Below are 22,030 nucleotides of genomic sequence, written 5' to 3'. Positions count from 1 at the left end.
TCTGGTTATTGCTATTATTGCTTCTATTGTTATTGTTACTCTTATTAATGTCATTGTTATTGTTATTTGGTTGTTATAATGGCTATTATTGTTATTGTTATTGCTATGATTGCTGTGATTGTTGTTGCTCCCATTGTTACTGTTCTTGTTATGGATGATGTGTGATTGTTATTCTTACAGTTATGATCGCTGTTATTGTTACTCATACTATGATTGTTGTTATTATTGCTATTGTTATTCATGTCATTGTTGTTGTTAATACTGTTATTGCTCTTATTCTCACCTTGACCCAGTTGATTCCCAGCCTTCAGCCCCACCCTGGCCTTGAAGAGCAAGAGACTAAGCTATTCTCAGCACAGCCTGATATTTTTAGACCCAAGGCTGATCACCCACCATCTGCAGCACCAGAGGACACAAAACCAAATGGAACAAATCCCACAGGCAGAGGGGGAGAGGAGGGGCCTGGGCAGGATATAACAGCCATCCATCCACCCACCCATCCATCACCCATCCACCCACCCATCCATCCATCCACCCATCCACCCACCCATCCATCCACCCATCCACCCACCCATCCACCCATCCATCCACCCATCCATCCAATCATCCACCCATCCATCCAATCATCCACCCATCCATCCACCCACCCATCCATCCATCCATCCATCCACCCATCCATCCACCCATCCATCAACTCATTAATCCACCCATCCACCCATCCATCACCCATCCATCCATTCACCCATGCATCCATCCACCCATCCACCCACCCCTCCATCCATCCATTCATCCATCCATCCATCAACCCATCCACCCATCCATCAATCCATCCACCCATCTACCCATCACCCACCTATCGGTCCCCCATCCACCGTCCACCCATCCACCCATCCATCCACCCATCCATCCATCCACCCACCCATCCACCCATCCATGTATCCATCCGTCCACCCATCCACCGGTCCACCCATCCACCCATCCATCCACCCATCCATCCATCCACCCACCCATCCACCCATCCATCTATCCATCCGTCCACCCATCCACCAGTCCACCCATCCACCCATCCATCCACCCATCCATCCATCCACCCACCCATCCACCCATCCATCCATCCATCCACCCATCCATCCATCCACCCATCCATCCACCCATCCACCCATCCATCCCCATCCATCCACCCATGCATTTACCCATCCATCCATCCATCCATCCACTCGTGACTCAGTGAGGCACTTCCTGTGTTCATTCCCTTTATTTCCAGAGGTCAGGGAGGCCCTGGGATGGGTCAGGTCTTGGCCTTGTGTCCAGTGTCCTTCTGTCTGTCTGTCTGTCCGTCCGCAGGTCAGTTGAAGGCGGGCAGGCTGAAGAGCTCGGGTTGTATGTCACCCAAGGAGGGCAGCAGCAGGGTGGCCCCGGCCGTTGAGTTCGGGGTCGAGCTGGACGCTGGGCACCATGACCACCTGCATCCCCTCTGCCTGGGCGACCGCCATGCCGTGGGGCGTGTCCTCCAGCACCAGGCACTGCAGGGTCAGAGGGCGAGAGAGACACGCGGAGTGAGAGGTCGGCCGGGGGGTGGGCCGGGTGCCCAGTGTTGGAGGGAAGGAAGGGGGGAAGGAAGGAAGGAAAGAAGGAAGGAGGGAAGGAGGGAAGGAAGGAAGGAGGGAAGGAAGGAAGGATGAAAAGGAAGGATGGAGGGAAGGAACAAGAAGGAAGGAGGGAAGGAAGGAAGGAAGGAGGGAAGGAAAGAAGGATGGAGGGAAAGAAGGAAGGAGGGAGGGAAGGAGGGAAAGAAGGAGGGAAGGAGGGAAAGAAGGAGGGAAGGAGGGAGGGAAGGAAGGAGGGAAGGAAGGAGGGAGGGAAAGAAGGAGGGAGGGAAGGAAGGAAGGAGTGAAGGAAGGAAGGAAGGAGGGAAGGAAGGAGGGAAGGAAGGAGGGAAGGTGACCGTCGAGCCACGGCGTGCCTACTGGCATGTTCTGTGTGTGATTTCGAGGCCTCCCCCACCCAGGGCCTGGTGTGGGCCAGGTGAGCACTGTGCCAAGGAGTCTCCCTCCCTGTTCCCCTGGGGCTGTCTGTCCATCCGTCTCTCCATCCGTCCATCCGTCTGTGTGATTGTGTGTCTGTCCGTGTCTCTCTGTCTGTCTCTGTGTGTCTGTCTGTCCCTATATCTGTCTGTCTGTGTCTCTGTGGTCGGTCTGTCTGGTCTGTTCTGTGTATCTGTCTGTCTGGACTCTTATGTCTGTCTGTCTGTCTCTGTATGTGTGTCTGTCTGTGTCTGGCCAAGTGTCTCTGTGTCTGTCTATCTGTGTGTGTCTGTCTCTGTATCCGTCTGTCTGTCTATATGCCTATTTGTGTGTCTCTGTAGTCTGTCTGTCTGTGTGTCTGTCTGTGTATGTATGTCTATCTCTCTGTCTGTCTATCGGTGTGTGTCTGTCTGTCCGTGTCTCTGTGCTCTGTCTGTCTGTCTGTCTGCCTGGTCTGTGTATCTGTGCGTCTGTCTGTGTCTATCTGTCTGTCTGTGTGTCTATCAGTGTGTCTGTCTGTGTCTCTGTGGTCTGTCTGGTAGGTCTGTGAATCTGTGTGTCTGTCCCGTCTCTTGTGTCTGTCTGTCTGTCTATCTGTCTGGTCTCTGTGTCTGTGTGTCTGTGTGTCTATCTCTCTGTCAGTGTGTCTGTCTGTCTATTGGAGTGTGACTGTCTGTCCGTGTCTCTGTGGTCTGTCTGTCTGTCTGTCTATGAGTCTGTCTCTGTGTCTGTGTCTCTATCTGGTTTGTCTGCCTGTCGGTCTGTGTGTCTATCTGCCTGTCTGTCTGTCTGCATGTCTGTCTGGTTTGTCCATGTGTCTATCTGTGTCTCTGTGTCCGTCTCTGCATCTATCTGTGTGTTTCTGTGTCTGGCTGTCTGTCTGTCTGGTCTGTGTATCTGTGTATCCGTCCATGTCTGTCTGTATGTGTGTCTCTCTGTGTGTGGTGTGTGTCTCTCTGTGTGTGGTCCATGCAGTGGACCCGAGGCCCGAGGCCTCGGTTTACCTGGTTGACGGGGGGGGGGGGGGGGGATGAGGAGAGAACCTGTGGGTGCAGGCCAGGAAGATGTCCGGAGAACCTGTGGGCGCAGGCCAGGAAGATGTCCGGGGCGGGCTTGCTGGCCTTGACCTCGGGGTCATCACCCAGCACCACGTGGTGAAAGGCACCGAACAGCTCCCGGTGTGCGCTGGTCTTGGCCTGGTAGGACTCAGTCCCTGAGCTGGTGGCCAGGGCAAAGAGGATGCTGTGCTTCTGTATGTGGAGGATCAACTTCTCTGCACCTGGAGATAGAGAGACAGGAGGAGAAGAACTTAGGTCTTTGGTGGCCTAGGGGGGAAATCCACAAATCCATCCATCCACCCATCCATCCATCCATCTACCCATCCACCCATCCATCCACCCATCCATCCAGCTACCCATCCATCCATCCACCCACCCATCCATCCACCCATCCATCTATCTATCCATCCATTCATCCATCCATCCATCCATCCACCCATCCACCGATCCATCCACCCATCCATCAATCCATCAATCCATCAATCAATCCATCTACCCAGCCAGCCACCCATCCATCCACTCATCCATCCAGCTACCCATCCATCCATCCATCCATCCATCCATCTACTCATCCATCCACCCACCCACCCATCATCCATCCATCTATCCAGCAAGCCACCCATCCATCCATTCATCCATCCACCCATCCATCCATTCATCCATTCATCCATCCACCCACCCATCCACTCATCTATCCATCCATCCATCCATCCATCCATCCATCCATTGACCCATCCATCAACCCATCCATCCACCCATCCACCCACCCATCCATCCATCAATTCATCCATCCACCCATCCATCCACCATCCATCCATCCATCCATCCACCCATCCATCCATCCACCCACCCATCCATCCATCCATCCATTCATCCACCCATCCATCCATCCATCCATCATCATCATCATCATCATCATCATCATCATCATCATCATCATCATCATCATCATCATCATCATGGTGACCCTGGAAGGATGTGAACTCCGGGCATCATCATCATCATCATCATGGTGACCCAGGGCATTTCCCAGGGCGACCGGCCGGGCCACATGCACGCACACGCACGCACACACGTGTATGAGCAGATGACATCTTGTCCCGAGCACTGGGCAGCGAGTCCTAGATAGGGTGGTGGAGACGGCACCGCGTTCTAGAAGGTTCTGAATCCAACGGTCATGGCAGATGGACCGGTGAAGTCTAGGATGTACACACAGACAGACAGACAGACAGACAGACACACACACACACACACACACATACACACACACACACACACACACACACACACACACACACACACACACACAACGGCCCGGGGAAAGGAGATGGTTCTAGAAAGTTTGTCCCTTTTCAGAGTTCTTCACCCAGACAGACAGACTGACAGATGGATAGATGGATGGATAGACAGATGGGTGGATGGATGGACAGACAGACAGAGAGATGGATGGACAGATGGGCGGAAGGATGGACAGACAGACAGACTGATACATGGATAGACGGATAGACAGATGGGTGGATGGATGGACAGACAGACAGACTGATAGCTAGCTAGATGGATGGATTGATGGACAGACAGACAGACTGATACCTAGATAGATGGATGGATGGATGGACAGACAGACTGAAAGATGGATAGATAAGACGGATAGACAGATGGGTGGATGGATGGACAGACAGACAGACTGATAGATGGGTAGATGGATGGATGGACAGACTGACAGATGGATAGATGGATAGACAGATGGGCAGATGGATGGACAGACAGATAGATGGATAGACAGGCAGACTGACAGATGGATAGATGGATAGACAAATGGGTGGATGGATGGACAGACAGACAGATGGATAGATGGATAATAGATGGATAGATGGATGGATGGACAGACAGACAGATTGACAGATGGACAGACGGATGGATAGACAGATGGACAGAAGGATGGACAGACAGGCTGGTAGGTGGATAGACAGACAGACGGATGGATAGATGATAGATAGATACACAGATAAGATACATGAATAGATGGATAGATGGATGGATGGTTGGACAGACAGAGAGATGTATAGATAGACACACAGACAGACAGATAGGTGGATAGATATAGTAGATAGATAGACAGATAGACATGTGGATAGACAGATGGATGGATGGATCCATGAATGGACAGACAGACAGAGAGTAAGTAGATAGACAGACACCTGGATAGACAGAGGGATGGATGCATAGATGGACAGACAGACAGATAGACGGATGGGTGGATGGGTGGATAGATGGGTGGATAGAAGGGTGGATGGATGGATGGGGGATGGGTGGGTGGATGGGTGGATGGATGGGTGGGTGGATGGATGTTGATTGAATATGGATGGGATTAACATTTACACACTTGAGTGACTTGGACCCAAGTCCTGATACAATATGGGTGGGATTAACGTTTGCACACTTCAGTGAGTTGGACCCAAGTCCTCATCTGGATGGAGGAGAGACGGAAGGGATTAACATTTGCACAATTGAGTGACGGACCCAACTCATCTCCATGGAGGAAGGAGGGAAGGGATTAACATTTGCACACTTGAATGAGTTGGACCCAAGTCCTGCTGTTGATGGAATATGGAAGGGATTAACATTTGCACAGTTGAGTGACTTGGACCCAAGTGTTCATCTCAATGGAGGATGGATGGATGGGTGGATGGATGGATGGATGGGTGGGTGGATGGATGAGTGGATGGATGGGAGGGTGGATGGATGGATGGATGGGTGGATGGATGGATGGGTGGATAGATGGGTGGATGGGTGGATGGATGGATGGATGGATAGATGGGTGGATGGGTGGATGGATGGATGGGTGGATAGATGGATGGGTGGATGGATGGATAGGTGGACGGATGGGTGGATGGATGGATGGGTGGATCAGAGGGTGGATGGGTGGATGGATGGATGGATGGATGGATGGGTGAATAGATGGGTGGATGGATAGGTGGATGGGTGGGTGGATGGATGGGTGGATGGATGTTGACTAAATATGGGTGGGATTAACATTTTCACACTTGAGTGACTTGGAACCAAGTCCTGACCTCAATGGAGTAGGTCAAGCTCTGTCTCTGTCTCTGTCTGTCTGTCTGTGTCTTCTTCTGTCTGTGTCTGTCTTTGTCTCCTCTGTCAGTCTGTCTGTTGGTCTGCGTGTCTCTACCTGTCCATGTCTGTGTCTGTCTGTCTTTGTCTCTCTGTCTCTGTCTGTCTCCTCTGTCAGTCTGTCTGTGTCTCGTTCTCTCTTTCTTTGTCTGTCTGTCTGTGTCTGTCAGTCTACTTCTGTCTCTGTCTTTCTGTCTGTCTGTCTCGTCTGTGTCTGCCTGTTGGTCTGCCTGTCCATGTCTGTCTCACTGTCTGTCTGTCTCTGTCTCATTCTGTCTTTGTCTGTCTCGGTCTGTCTGTCTGTCATCAGTCTACTTCTGACTTCTGTGTCTGTCTGTCTCTTTGTCTCTCTGTTTCTGTCTCCTGTGTTTGTCTGGGTCTCGTTCTGTCTTTCTTTGTCTGCCTGTGTCAGTATCTGTCTGTCTGTGTGTCTGTCTGTCTGTGTCTCTCTGTTATTCTCTGTCTTTCGTGTCTGTCTGTCATTCTCTGTGTCTGTCTGTCTTTCTCTGTGTCTGTGTCTGTCTCTGCCTATGTCTGTCTGTCCATCTGTCTGTGTCTCTCTCTGTGTCCATCTGTGTGTCTGTCTCTGTCTGTCTTTGTCCCAGTGTCTGTCTGTCTTGCTCTATGTCTGTCCGTCTCTGTCTGTCGGCCTGTGTCTGTCTCTCTCTGTCATTCCCTGTCTGGCTCTGCCTCTGTCTGTCTGTCTCTCTGTCTGTCATTCTGTGTCTGTCTGTCTATGCCTGCCCATGTCTCTGTCTTCTCTGTGTCTGTCTGTGTCCATCTATCTGTCTGTGTCTCTCTGTGTCCATCTGTGTGTCTGTCTCTGTCCCAGTGTCTGTCTGACTCTGTTTCACTGTCCCTGTGTCTGTCAGTCTGTCTCTGGGAACCGCGCATGCTTGTTGCAGGGCAGCGCAGCCCAATCCCGCGCATGCGCAGATCCGTACCTCGCAGAGCCCGGGGAGCACACGCATGCGTGTTCCTGCTCGGCGGGGGGGGGGGGGGAGGGACGGGGCGTGCTGGCTCATGCATGCGCGGTACAGCGCGGAGGACCTCCCCCCCCAGGTGGCACGCATGCGCAGTACCAACCAGACCAACCGAGGGAATCCCACGCATGCACGCACCACACGCTCGGCCCGGACGGTGCCGGACGACTCAACCAGTGCGCATGCGCAATGCGGACGGAACCTCGATCCTCCGGAGTCCCCTAGGCACCTCCCGGCGGACTCACGCTGTGCGCATGCGCAACTCGACCCTCCAGGGTCCGCTCTGCGCCTCCCTGCCGATTCAACCTGTGCGCATGCGCCGTGGGTCCACACGCGGGAGGGCAGTGGGAACAAGCAGCCAAGGGACGCGCATGCGCAGCGGCGCTCCGCCGGGAGCGCTAGGCCCCTCCCTGCTGACGAACCCTGTGCGCATGCGCATTGGCGCAGGCTGGCTCAGCCCCTCCCAGCTGCCTAACCCTGTGCGTAAGCGCAATGGCGCTCCGCCAGGCCGGCTCAGCCTGTCCCCGCTGAAGAACACTCTGCGCATGCGCAATGGCTCTCCGCTGGGAGCGTTCGGCCCCTTCCCCGCTAACCCTATGTGCATGCGCAGTGGCGCTCCGCCGAGAGCGCGAGCATGCGCGCCCGCGTCTTGGCGCCGGCTGATGACATCAATGCGACGGCGCCGGCGGCCGCGCCCGGAAATGCAGCCGTGGCGGGGCCGCGGAGCGTCGCCGCCGCCGCCACCATGGCCACCACTATGCCGTCCGGATCCGGAAGCGGAAGCGGAAGCGCGCAGGAACCCCGAGGACGCCGACCCGGGCGGCCCCCGGGTCACCGTCGGTGCGTGGAGGCCTCCAGGACGAGGCGCCTTTAAGAGGCGGGGACGCTGGAGGGCGTGGCTTTCTGATGGGCGTGGCGTCGCGGTGGGCGTGGCCTGCAGGGCGTGGAGCTGACAGGAGAGTCAGTGGGGGCGTGGCCTGGAACAGAGGCCATTGGGCCGCTGGGGTTTGGGGGCGTGGCCTGGAAAGACGCCATTGGGCGGCTGGACGTAATGCCATTGGTCGGCTGGGCTGGGGGGCGTGGCTTGGAAGTAAGGCCATTGGGCCGCTGGGCCTAGGGGGCATGGCCTGGCAGGAACTAGGCTATTGAGGGTCCTGGCTTTGGGGGTATGGCTTGGAAGTAAGGCCATTGGGCAGCTGGTCCTGGAGGGGCGTGGCCTGGCAACAGTGATGCTATTGTGTAGTCTGGCTTTGAGGGCGTGGCCTGGGTGTGCTGCCATTGGATGGCTGGCCTGGGGGGCGTGGCCTGGCAGGAACCAGGCCGTTGGGTGCCCTGGCTTTGGGGACTTAGCACCCACCACCTCCCCATGGTGACTCAGGGACTGAGCACCCAGCACCTCTCCATGGTTGTAAGGTCCATTCCTGGACGACGAACAGACCTCGCCCAGTACCTGCGTTACCTAGGCAACTGGGATACCTGGAAGAGGTCACGTCCGCATCTGCTGAGGTCACATCCTAACCTGATGTGGCCACACCTTTCTCCCACCTGATCCCACTTCCCTTTACCTGGACACACCCTTCCCCGCCCCCTACCCTATATAAGGCCTAAACCGCCGCCAGACCGCCCTCTTTTTTTCCTTTGCCAGCCGCGTGGAGTGCCAACCTTGCCTGGTCCCAGCAGGTCTACTGAATAAACCCCTTACCTGAATACCACGTGCGTGGTGCAGTTTCAGTTCTTACTCGGTCACCTCTTTTTAAAAACCTAACATAAATGGTGCCGTGACTCGGATAAAGGGCTTAAAGTCAGGACAGCCGAGATTCCTCTCTGTTTTTTTTCTTTTTTTCATTTTTGTTTTTCCCTTTTTGCTCTGAGGAATACCCACAGTTCTGACGGCCTTTTATGAACCCGTCTATCTGCTGCGGACACAGTGCATCAATTCTATTGCTGGCCTCTGCATCTTCCTCGACACTTCTACATTTTGGTGAGTGACCTGCTCCCTAAGGGGCCTCTGTCGTTCAGTCTCTTTACAGATACCACACCGGAGAACCTACTAGGCCTTTACTTGACTCCGGTTGTTTGTCACTTCTCTCTAGAGGGCTCGGTGGTAAATTGGGACACCGCTTCCATTCAGTAAGCCCTCCTTCACTCACTAAATTTTTCCCCCTACGTTTTTCTCTTTTGCATTTCTAATGGGTTGTTGTAAGTCACGCCCAAAGGAGGAAACTCCATTGAAATGCCTCCTGCGTTCCCTGGACGTCTTGTCTATTGACTGCATCGACAAGAAACGCCTGATTTATTATTGCACTCAAGTTTGGCCACAGTACCAACTGGATAATCGTTCTCGATGGCCCAGAGATGGGACTTTGGACTATGTCATTCTCAGAGATTTAGACGATTTTTGCCGTCGTAATGGTAAATGGTCTGAGGTCATTCATATTCAGCCATTCTTTGCTCTCCGGGACAACCCGGCCCTATGCCAATCATGCCCGGCCTTTCCACTCCTCCTGGCACGTGGAGAACCCAACCCTAGCGCAGGGCTCCCTCCGGAGCCTGAGGTGCCTGACCCTCTTTTTGACTCTGCCCCTCTTCCTGCTGAGCATCTGGTGCCTTCCCCACCTTCTTCACTCTCCTCTCCTTCACCCTCTATCTCCTCCCCCCCTGCAGCTCACACCCGGTCTCGCACTGGTGGCACACAACCTCCACCAGACCCCCTGTGCCCTTTGCGAGAGGTGGCAGGGGCTGAAGGTGTAATTAGGGTGCATGCGCCATTCTCAATGTTTGATATTGCTCAGATTGAGAAGCGGCTGGGATCTTATGCCCAAGATTCTAATAATTATGTCAAGCAGTTTAAGAACCTGGCTCAGACCTATGACCTTACTTGGCAGGACATATATCTAATGCTATCCTCTACCCTTACTGCTGAGGAAAAAGAAAGGGTGTGGACTGCAGCCCAGGCACATGCCGATGAAGCTCACCGCCTAGATATTAACTTTCCAGTGGGAGCAACAGCTGTGCCTAGGGAAGAGCCCAATTGGAATTATCAACATAATGCTCCTGGGCGGGAAAGCAGAAATAGGATGATAACTTGCTTAGTGGCTGGCCTTCAAAAGGCAGCCTATCTTCCTGTTAATTACGACAAATTAAACCACATTACTCAAAGGCCCAATGAAAACCCGGCGGAATTTCTTGAACGCCTTACAGTAGCGCTCCAGCGCTATACAAGGCTGGACCCAGAGTCACCAGAGGCTAAGGTGGTTCTCAATACTCATTTTATTGCCCAATCAGCCCCCGATATTAGAAAAAAGTTAAAAAAGGCTGAGAACGGTCCTCAGACCCCTCAACGAGATCTGGTGAGTATGGCATTTAAAGTTTTCAATAATCGAGAGGAACAGGAGATTGCCGATAAGACAGCCCGTGAGAGGGAAAACTATCAAATCCTGGCTGCTGCCATCCGGCCTCCTCTGAGGAGACGCACCCAACAAACACCACCTGGAGCATGCTTCAAGTGTGGGCAAGAGGGCCACTGGGCGAAATTCTGTCCCTCACCACGACCTCCACCTGGACCCTGCCCAAGGTGTGGACAACAAGGACATTGGGGAGTCGATTGCCCCTCCTCACCTCCACAAGGTAGGCCAGCCCCTCCCCCACCCCGCCCACCCAGGCAGGCGGAGCCAGACCGGTCGGAGATTTTCTGCTTGGCTACAGAATGAAGGTGCCCAGGGCCACCTGCTCCCAACAACCAGACCATCACAATGACGGAGCCCAGGGTGTGTTTCTATGTAGCCGGTAAGTTAATATCTTTTCTCTTGGATACGGGAGCGACTTACTCGGTGCTATGTCAATATACAGGCAAGACTTTTCCCTCCCAGATCTCGGTGGTGGGTGTAGATGGCCTACCTACCTGTCCCCCAACTACGGGACCAGTATCATGTAAAATAGAAGACTTTCCTTTTTCACACTCCTTCCTAATCCTACCTCACTGTCCTACCCCACTCCTAGGAAGGGACTTGCTCTCTAAATTTCAGGTCTCCCTTTCATTCCATATCCCCAAACAGCCCACACCTGTTCTACTTTTGTCTTTAGATGAACCTCCACCTGTAACTTCCCAACTAAATCCTTTCCCTTTACCTCCAGATCTTGTCAACCCTCTTATCTGGGATACTTCCACTCCTACTATGGCTAGACACCATACTCCTGTCCTCATTAAACTTAAAGACCCTACCCATTTCCCTGGTACTTCCCAATACCCCATTTCCCTTAGGCACAGGCAAGGTTTAAAACCCATCATCCTTCGCCTTCTTAAACAAGGACTTCTCAGACCCACTAACTCCCCCTTTAACACCCCTATCCTGCCAGTAGTTAAACCTGATGGGACCTATCGCCTAGTCCAGGACCTGCGCACTATTAATGCTGCAGTCCTTCCCATTCATCCTGTTGTGCCTAACCCATATACTCTCCTTTCACAGATACCTCCTGGTACCACCCACTTCTCGGTGCTGGACCTCAAGGATGCATTCTTCACAATCCCCCTGCATCCTGACTGCCAAGATTTCTTTGCTTTTACTTGGGTGGACCCAGACACTTCAAGGGCACAACAGCTGACCTGGACGGTCCTCCCTCAAGGGTTTCGAGACAGTCCCCATTTCTTTGGACAGGCTTTATCAAAGGATCTCCTCTCTCTTCAGGTGTCTCCTAGCATTGTTCTCCAGTATGTGGATGATCTTTTGCTTTGCAGCCCTTCCTTTGAGTTGGCTCGCCAACATACAGCTGACCTCCTCAACTTCCTGTTGACAAAAGGATATAGAGTCTCTCCTTCAAAGGCCCAGATAGCAAAGTCAGAGGTAACATACTTGGGTTTGTCCATAACTCCTACAGAGAGAAGAATTACCCTTGATAGAAAAGCCTACATTGAGTCTCTCTCTGTCCCACAGACCAAGGAGGACATTCTGTCTTTCCTGGGACTTGCAGGCTTCCTTCGTATTTGGATACCCGGTTTTGCTACATTGGCCAAACCTCTTTATGAGGCATCCACAGGTTCCCTACTGGAGCCGCCAGACCCCACAAAGCCCATTGACACCCCATTTAAAGTTCTGAAGCAAGCGCTTCTTCGGGCTCCAGCACTGGCTCTACCTAACCTCAAGGAACCCTTTATACTCTATGTCACTGAGAAGTGGGGAATTGGCCTTGGGGTTCTTGGACAAATGTCAGGCCCCTCATTTAGACCTGTGGCCTACCTCTCAAAGCAGCTAGACCCAACGGTAAAAGGCTGGCCAGCATGTCTCCGAGCTTTGGCCGCAGCAGCCACCTTGGCACAGGAGAGCACAAAACTCACTTTTGGCCAACCCACTACCATTCGCTCTCCCCACAGACTAAAGGACCTTTTGTCTCATAAATCCCTGTCTTCCCTTTCCCCTTCCCGCCTACAGCTGTTTCATGTTACTTTTATTCAAAACCCTGACTTTTCACTGGAAAGCTGCTCCCCGCTCAATCCAGCCACCTTGCTTCCATCCAATTCTAACCCTCTTTCCCATTCCTGTACAGAGACCTTGGAGGAATTCACACCCCATTTTACAGGTATCTCGGAAACTCCTCTTCCTGACCCAGAAGACACCTGGTACATCGATGGCAGTTCCACATCTACCTCTTCAGGAAGCCGAGTTGCGGGCTATGCCATCGTTAATAACTCTACCATTCTTGAAAGCAGCCCTCTGCCCCCTAGCACTACCTCACAAAAGGCAGAACTTATAGCTTTAACTAGGGCCTTAATTCTAGCCAAGGGCCGGAAGATCAATATTTATACAGACTCAAAATATGCCTATCATATTCTCCATTCTCATGCAGCAATTTGGAAGGAACGTGGCTTCCTGACCACCAAAGGGACTCCCATAACTAATGCCTCACTTATTCTTAAACTATTAGAAGCTGCTTCCCTTCCCCAACAGGTTGCGGTCATCCACTGCAGAGGACACCAGACAGGATTGGATGCCATTACAGTCGGCAATTCAAAAGCAGACCGGGAGGCAAAGCTAGCAGCCCAGAGACAACTCCAGGGACAACTTCCAGCTCCCTTGCTTCTGGTATTGCCTTCAATTCAACCCTCTTATACCCCACAGGAGATCGAGGAACTTATGCACCAGGGAGCCTCCCAGGAAGCACAGGGATGGTGGTCTCTGGAAGGACGAGTTGTTCTTCCTGAGACACAAGCAGACAGCTTTCTTTCCCAGGTTCACCAGGCGCTGCATATTGGATACAAGCCTCTCTCCCACCTTCTTAAACCTTTAATCCATTGCCCTAGCCTAACTACTCGACTAAAGGCTGTTACCCAAGCCTGCCCCACGTGTTCTCTTACTTCCTCACAGGGTGGTCTCCGACCAGCTGCATTCCCCACACACCAAGCACGGGGACACACCCCAGGGGAAGACTGGCAGATAGACTTCACTCACATGCCCAGATGTAAGCGGCTCAAATACCTTCTAACTATGGTTGATACCTTTTCAGGATGGATTGAAGCCTATCCCACAACGTCGGAGACAGCTGACACAGTTGCCTCTGTCCTTATTAAAGAAATTATTCCTAGGTTTGGCTTACCCAGGTCACTTCAATCTGACAATGGACCTGCTTTCATCTCCAAAGTGACCCAACAGGTGGCATCCTCTCTAAACATCCAGTGGAATCTTCACATTCCTTATAGGCCTCAGTCTTCTGGAAAGGTTGAAAGAGCTAATGCGCTCCTTAAGACACAACTTACTAAACTTTCTCTAGAGCTCCAACAATCCTGGCCAGAACTGTTACCCCTGGCGCTCACCCGCTTACGTGTTTCTCCCCGCAGCCCTACTTTCCTCAGCCCCTTTGAGTTAATGTATGGAAGACCTTTTCTCCTAGGTAATTTCCCTACTGACAATACCAAAACTCCACTAATAGACTACCTTCCCGTCCTAACCTTTCTTAGGCACATGCTGCGCCAACATGCTGACCAGTGTCTCCCTCAGCCTCATCAAGGCCCCTTTCCCACTCCCCCAATTTTGCCTGGTGATCAAGTGTTTCTCAAGACCCTTAATCCATCTGGTTTACACCCTAAGTGGACAGGCCCTCACCAGGTTCTGCTGACCACCCCCACAGCAGTCAAGCTCAAGGGACAGCCACAGTGGATTCACCTGTCAAGAATAAAAAGGTCTCCTGCTCCTGCCCCTTCTATGCCAACACTGACTTCGAGGTACACCTGTTCCCCCCTTGGGCCTACCAAGGTAAGGCTATCTCGCATCCCTGAAGATCCGGGTGAGTAACACTGAGCTAATTGCTCTCCTCCCCAAAGACCTCACTACCTCATCCCTTAGGTCACCTCCAAGCCATGGACATCCAATCTTTTCTTTCCAGTAATATATTTGCTTTTCATCTTTGTTCAGCCCCCTGCCTGAGAAGACTTCCTCCAGACTTCATCGAAGAGACTCACTTCTTGCAGACATCATGGAACTGGCAGACCAGGAAGCAGTCACCTCCTACTAGGTCACCTCTCTTCCCCCCCCTTTCCTTTTTCAGCCATGCTTCTCCACCATGCTGGGTGGGACTACAGTTCAGTAACTTCTTTTCCTGCCTGAATAGCGCATGGTGTTCTTTTCATCTACCCAATAACTACCCCTTTTGTGTGAACCAAAGTGCCTTGACACCATGCGAGATTTTTCACCAATACCATTTCTGGCCTTCACATCCACGTCCACACCACTTCTCTACTCTGGTGAGTGAAACTACTCTACGGCTCTCTGTCACTCAGTCTCTGTCCAGACGTGGCGCCACGCCAGAGAGCTCCTACGGCCTTTAGCTGAAAGGCCGGTCACCTCTGAAGCCGAGGACGCTTGGCTTTGGGGGCTTGGCCATTTCTCTCTAGAGGGCTCTGGGGGAAGTCGGGACGCCGCTTCTGCCTGGTCAGCTCTTATTCACTCACCAGACTGACTCTACTTTTTGGCTTGTGCCCTGAAGAGTGTGACGCAGGCTGGGTCCCGGGGACCCTCCCCTCTAGGTTCCCTCTCAAAGGCTAGCCATTCTAGGTTTAAAAATTGTCAGAGTTTCCATTTGTTCAGGTTTCCGTCAATGCCTCATGAAACTTCTCCAGACTCCGTCCAACAGACTCGCCTCCTCCAGACTTCATCGAGGAATCAACACCCAAGTGACAGCTGCAGCCTGCTGCCTTCTCCCAGCATGGACCACATCCCAGCCTTTTACCCCTACGACGCCCCTTGCCAGCAGGAAGTAGCCAGAGAGAGTCTTCGCCCTTTTTCATAATTATCAAAAGGCTGGAATGTAAGGTCCATTCCTGGACGACGAACAGACCTCGCCCAGTACCTGCGTTACCTAGGCAACTGGGATACCTGGAAGAGGTCACGTCCGCATCTGCTGAGGTCACATCCTAACCTGATGTGGCCACACCTTTCTCCCACCTGATCCCACTTCCCTTTACCTGGACACACCCTTCCCCGCCCCCTACCCTATATAAGGCCTAAACCGCCGCCAGACCGCCCTCTTTTTTTCCTTTGCCAGCCGCGTGGAGTGCCAACCTTGCCTGGTCCCAGCAGGCCTACTGAATAAACCCCTTACCTGAATACCACGTGCGTGGTGCAGTTTCAGTTCTTACTCGGTCACCTCTTTTTAAAAACCTAACAATGGTGACCCAGGGCAGGGACTGAGCACCCATCACCTCCCCATGGTGACCCAAAGTGGGGACTCAGCACCCAGCACCTCACCATAGTGACTCAGGATGGGGACTGAGCACCCAGCACCTCCCTAAGGTGCGCCAGATCCAGCAGTAAGCACCCAGCACCTCCCCATGGTGACCCAGAATGGGGACTGAGCACCCAGCACCTCCCCATGGTGACCCAGGATGGGCAATAAGCCCCCACTACCTGCCCATGGTGACCCAGGACCAAGACTAAGCACCCAGCACCTCCCCATGGTGACCTAGGGCCAGGACTAAGCACCCAGCACCTCCCCATGGTAACCCAGGATGGGGAATAAGCACCCAGCAACTCCCCATGGTGACCCAGGGCCAGGTCTAAGCACCCAGCACCTCCCCATGGTGACCCAGGGCCAGGACTAAGTACCCAGCACCTCCCCATGATGACTCAGGGGAGGGACTGAGCACCCAGCACCTCCCCATGATTACCCAGGGACTGAGCACCCAGCACCTCCCCATGGTGACCCAATGTGAGGACTAAGCACCCAGCACCTTCCCATAGTGACTCAGGATGGGGACTGAGCACCCAGCACCTCCCCATAGTGATTCAGGATGGGGACTGAGCGCCTAGCACCTCCCTATGGTGCCCCAGATCCAGGAGTAAGTACCCAGCACTTCCCCATGGTGACCAAGGGCAGGGACTAAGCACCCAGCACCTCCCCATGGTGACCCAGGACCAGGACTAAGCACCCATCACCTCCCCATGGTGACCCAGGGCCAGGACTAAGCACCCAGCATTATCCCATGATGACCCAGGGCTGGGACTAAGCACCTAGCACTATCCCAGGGTGACCCGGGGCCAGGACTAAGCACCCAGCACCTCCCCATGGTGACCCAGAGTGGGGACTAAGCATCCAGCACCTTCCCATAGTGACTCACAATATCCCCCAAGCACCCAGCACCATCCCATAATGACCCAAGACAGGAACTAAGCACCCAGCACCTCCCCAGGATGATCCCCAAGCACCCAGCACCACCCCATAGTAACCCAGGGCTGGGACTAAGCACCCAACACCTCATCATAGTGACCTAGGATGATTCCCAAGCACCCAGCACCATCCCATGACAACCCAGGGCTGGGACTAAGCAACCAGCACCTCCTCAGAGTAACCCAGGACCAGGACTAAGCACCCAGCACCATCCTATGATGACCCAGGGCTGGGACTAAGCACCCAGCACCTCCCCATGGTGACCCAGGGGAGATACTGAGAACCTAGCACCATCCCATGATGACCCAGGACAGGGACAAAGCAACCAGCACCTCCTCAGAGTAACCCAGAACTGGAACTAAGCACCCAGCACCACCACCTGGGGAACAAGGACTGAGCCTAAGCATTCAGCACCTCTCCATGGAGACCGAGGATAGGAACTAAGCACCCAGCACCTCCCCATGGTGACCCAGGAACGGGACTTCACACCCAGCACCTCCCTACTGTTTACATGAGTCAGGTACCAAGCACCCAGCACCTGCCTATTACTAACTCAGGACAGATACCAAGCACCCAGCACTTCCCCACAGGGACTCTGGATAATCAGCAAGCACCTAGCACCTCACGTGTGTGTCCTTTCCCTCCCCCTGACCCCATCCCAGGTTCTCCACGTGGCGCGATGACCGCTGGTTGTACAGGATGATGGACTATGTGCCTGGTGGCCAACTCCTCAGCTACCTGCGCGCCCGCCAAGATCCTGTGCGCACTGGCCTACCTGCAGGTGAGCGGACCAGCAATGATGGGGGCCGCCCATCCATCCATCCATCCATCCATCCACCCATCCATCCACCCATCGATCCTTCATCCATCCACCCACCCATCCATCCATCCACTCATCCATCCATCCACCCATCCACCCATCCACTCATCCAGCCACCCATCCACCTATCCATCCATCCACCCATCCATCCACTCATCCACCCATCCATCCATCCACCCATCCATCCATCCATCCATCCACCCACCCATCCATCCACCCATCCATCCACCATCCATCCATCCAGAAAGTTCCAGAAAGTTCTCCCAAGGTTCCAGAAGGTCCCAGAAAGCTCCAGGTTTCAGAATAACTCAGCACATTCCCCAGGCAGGTGATCCCTCCACCCAGACACACCCCAACCCTCCCACCCCCCTTCCTTGGCCCAGGAATGATTTTGGGGGGGAGGGGGGGAGGGAAGGAGGGTATTGATGATATTGGTATTGGTGTTGGTATTGATACTGATCCTCTCATGGTCTATTGATGATAGGTTTTCCCAGGGGATCTGTTTGATCTAAGGACTTGAGACGCTTCCAGGACAACCCATGGAAGGTTCTAGAAAGAAGCCAGGGCTGGGGCTGGTTTCTATTTCCTCCCCACCCCCCCCATTCTCCCCAACATCTGGGACCCAGTTGCGTTCATCCCTTGGGATTCTCCTCCATGGGAGAAGTTGAGGATGGATGATGACATCACCCCTTCCCATGATCCTTTGCGGTGACTGGTCCAGGGTCCCTTGACTATTCTTGTTGTTGTTGTTGTTGTTGTTGATTTATTATGATGATTAGCTCATGTGCATGGTCTTGTCTTTCCCTTCCCCCCGCCCCAACCAAGCTTCTAGAAGCTTCTGGAACAAATTGCTGATGGATTTCCTGTGTGTGTGTCAGACTCAACCAGAACCCAGCCAATGGCTTCCTCTTCTCAACGCCTGGAAATCTGCCCAACACTTCCTGGAAGGGGGGAGGGGGAGGGGGAATGGAGGAAATGAATAATGAATGAATGAATTCCCTCCTTCCTTCCCTCCTTCCAATTCTTCCTTCCCTCCATCCTTTCTTCCTTCCTTCCCTCCTTCCTTCCTTCCTTCCTTCCTTCCTTCCTTCCTTCCTTCCTTCCTTCCCCCCTTCCTTCCTTCCTTCCTTCCTTCCTTCCTCCTTCCTTCCTCCTTCCTTCCCTTCTTCCTTCCTTCCTTCCCTCCTTCCTTCCTTCCTTCCTTCCCTCCTTCCCTCCTTCCTTTCTTCATTCCTTCCCTCCTTCCTTCCTTCCTTCCTTCGTTCCCTCCACTCCTTCCTTCCTTCCTTCCCTCCTTCCTTTATTCCCTCCACTTCTTCCCTCCTTCCTTCCTTCCTTCCCTCCTTCTCTCCTTCCTTCTTATGTCTTTCTGTCTGTCTCTGTGAGTCTCTGTATTTCTGTCTCTGTCTGTCTCTGTGTCTCTTTCTGTTTTGCAGTCTGTTTGTCTGTCACTCTGTCTCTGTCCATTTGTCTCTATGTCTCTGTGTGTCTGTCTCTGTATCTGTCTGTCTGTCTCTGTCTGTCTGTCTCTGCCTCTGTTCATCTGTCTGTCTGGCTAGCTATGTCTGTCTCTGTCTCTTTCTGTCTCTGTCTGTCTGTCTGTCTGTCTCTGATTCCATTTTTCTGTCTGTTTCTGTTTGTGTCTGTTCATCTGTCTCTGTGTGTCTGTCTGTCTGTCTCTGTGTTTCTCTGTATTTTTCTGTGTCTGTCTCTGTCTGTTCGTCTGTCGGTCTCTCTGTGTGTCTGTCTGTCTTCATCTGTCTGTCTCTGTGTGTCTCAATCTCTATCTGTCTCTGTCCGTTTGTCTCTCTGTCTATGTCTCACTCTGTATTTGTCTCTGTCTGTCTGTCCATCCGTCTGTCTGTCTCTGACTCCTTTTTTCTCTTTTACCGTTTCTCTGTCTCTATGGTTCTGTCTGTACGTCTGTCTGTCCCTGTCTGACTCTGTGTCTCTCTGTGTCTGTCCATTTGTCTGTCTCTCTGTCTGCCTCTGTCTGTCAATTTGTCTGTCCATCTGTCTCTGTCTGTTTCTCTGTCTATTTCTCTGTCTGTCTGTCTGTCTGTCTGTCTCTGTTCATCTGTCTCTCTGTGTCTGTCTGTCTGTCTATCTCTATTTCTGTCTGTCTCTATTTCTCTTTGTGACTTTCTGTCTGTCTGTTTCTCCGTCGGTCTGTTTATCTCTGTGTCTGTCTGTCTGTCTCTATGTCCATTTGTGTCTTTGTCTGTGTCTGTCTGTCTCTGGTTATCTGTCTGTGTCTGTCTGTCTCTCTGTCCATTTGTCTGTCTCTGTCTGTGTCTGTCTGTCTGTCTCTCTGTCTCTTTCTGGGTCTGTCTGTCTGTCTCTGACTCCATTTTTCTGTGTTTGTGTCTGTGTCTCTGTCTGTTTGTCCCTGTATCTGTGTGTTTGTCTGTCTGTCTCTGTCTTTCTCTATCTGTGTGTCATTCTCTCTCTGTGTCTGACTGTCTCTGTTCATCTGTCTCTCTGTGTTTCTCTCTATATATTTGTCTCTGTCTCTTTGTCTATCTGTCTGTCCCTGTCTGTGTGTCTCTCGGTCTCTATTTGTCTCTTTGTCTATCTCTATGTCCATGTCTGTCTCTGTATGTCTGTCTCTGTTCATCTGTCTCTCTGTGTCTGTCTGTCTGTATCTCTCTGCCTATCGCTCTGTGTCTATTTTTCTGTTTCTGTCTGTGTGTCTGTCCGTGTTCATCTACCTCTCTGTGTGTCTGTCTGTCTCTTGTGTTTCTCTGTATTTGTCTCTGTCTCTCTGTGTCCATCTGTCTGTCTATGTCTGTGAGTCTGTCTGTCTGTGTTCATCTGTCTCTCTGTCTGTTTGTCTCTGTCTCTGTCTGTCCATCTGTCATTCTCTGTGTCCGTCTGTCTCTGTATCTGTTTGTCTCTATCTGTGTCTGTCTGTCTCTGTGTCTGTCTCTCTGTCCATGTCTGTCTCTGTTCATCTCTCTCTCTCTGTCTCTGTGTCTGTCTGTCTCTCTCTCTGTCTCTGTCTGTCTGTCTCTATATTTATCTGTCTGTATCTCTGTGTGTCTCTGTCTGTCTGTCTCTATATTTGTCTGTATCTCTCTGTCTGTCTGTCTGTGTCTGTCTGTCTATTTTTCTCTCTCTGTCTGTGTCTGTCCCTGTTCATCTGCCTCCCTGTGTGTCTGTCTGTCTCTTGTGTTTCTCTGTATTTGTGTCTGTCTCTCCATCTCTGTCTGTGTGTCTCTCTGTGTCTCTGTCTCTCTCTGTTTATCTGTTTCTGTCTGTGTTTTGTCTCTCTGTCTCTGTCTGTCCATCTGTCATTCTCTCTGTCTGTCTCTGTCTCTCTGAGTCTGTCTGTCTGTTCATCTCTCTCTGTGTCTGTCTGTCTGTCTCTGTCTCTGTCTGTCTGTCTATATTTGTATGTCTGTATCTCTCTGTCTGTCTTTCTGTGTCTGTCTATTTTTCCCTCTCTGTCTGTCTGTGTGTCTGTCCCTGTTTATCTGCCTGTCTGTGTGTCTGTCTGTCTCTGTCTCTCTGTCTCTCTCTGTCTATCTGTGTGTCTGTCTGTGTGTCTGTCTCTGACTCCATTCCTCTGTCTTTCTGGCTGCGTTTCCTCTCTGTCTGTCTGTCTGTCTATCCCCCCTCCTCCCCCACCCCCCCACACCCCCTCTTTCTCAGCTCTGTGCCCCCCAGCCCACAGGTCCGGCCTTTTCCCCTTCCTCTCCCCTCCTCCTCCTCCTCCTCCTCCTCCTCCTCCTCCTCTTCCTCCTCCTTCTCCTCTTCCTCCTCCTCCTCTCTCTTTCCTTCCAGAACTTTCTCTTCGGCCATTTCTCCCTCCCCCTCCCCAGCATCCCCCCCTTCCCCGCCTGGCCTGGTGGGGGGATTCATGGTCTCCCCATCCCCCTCTCATCGACCCCCACCCCCTCTTTTTCTTCCCTGATTCCCCTCCCTCCTTTTCCCACTGACACCCCCCCCTCAGCCCAGGCTGTGTGGGGCGGAGCTGAGGCTCAGGCCGCAGCATGGCGGGGTGGGGACATCTGGGCCTGGGCGGATAAAAGAGGAGCCCGCAAGCTGTGCTGTGCTGTCTGGAGATACAGGACAGAGAGACAGACAGACAGACAGACCAGGTGAGGGGGCCTGGACGAGGGGTGGAGGGGGGTGAGGGGATCTTGGGGTACAGGGGATCCTGGGAGGGGGGAAAGGGAGAGGTGTAGGGATTTGGGGGTTCTGGGGGTCAAGGAGGAGAGGTTAGGGGTCAGGGAGATGCAGGGGGAAACATGGTCAATCCTGGGGTTCCCAGGACCCCAAAGTTCATTGGGGGGAAAGCACAAGGATTCCTGGGAAGAGGGGGTCAAAGGCCCAGAGAGCAAAGGTCCTGGGGTGCAG

The 22,030-nt window shown here is 52.8% G+C and overlaps 2 long non-coding RNA genes across 3 annotated transcripts; one reads left to right on the top strand and one right to left on the bottom strand.

The window, feature by feature from the left end:
- Positions 1–1,237: 1,237 nt before the first annotated feature.
- Positions 1,238–7,547, bottom strand: LOC138830209 (uncharacterized). 2 transcript variants are annotated; one of them, XR_011372924.1, is made up of 3 exons: positions 7,333–7,547; positions 3,068–3,303; positions 1,238–1,523 (listed from the first exon to the last, which is right to left on the bottom strand). It is a non-coding gene; the product is annotated as an uncharacterized lncRNA (long non-coding RNA). The 2 variants fall into 2 exon arrangements; XR_011372925.1 differs by having other exon boundaries at positions 3,102–3,303.
- Positions 7,548–7,903: 356 nt separating this feature from the next.
- On the top strand, positions 7,904–18,254 carry LOC138830208 (uncharacterized). The gene is made up of 3 exons (XR_011372923.1): positions 7,904–8,034; positions 17,511–17,629; positions 18,153–18,254. It is a non-coding gene; the product is annotated as an uncharacterized lncRNA (long non-coding RNA).
- The last annotated feature ends 3,776 nt before the right edge of the window (positions 18,255–22,030 follow it).

The sequence above is a fragment of the Dipodomys merriami genome, unplaced genomic scaffold (assembly GCF_024711535.1).
Source record: "Dipodomys merriami isolate MVZ:Mamm:240054 unplaced genomic scaffold, mDipMer1.0.p SCAF_186, whole genome shotgun sequence".
Classification (NCBI taxonomy): domain Eukaryota; kingdom Metazoa; phylum Chordata; class Mammalia; order Rodentia; family Heteromyidae; genus Dipodomys; species Dipodomys merriami.
Note: the sequence above shows the minus strand (reverse complement) of the source record. Positions and strands in the feature narration are given on the sequence as shown.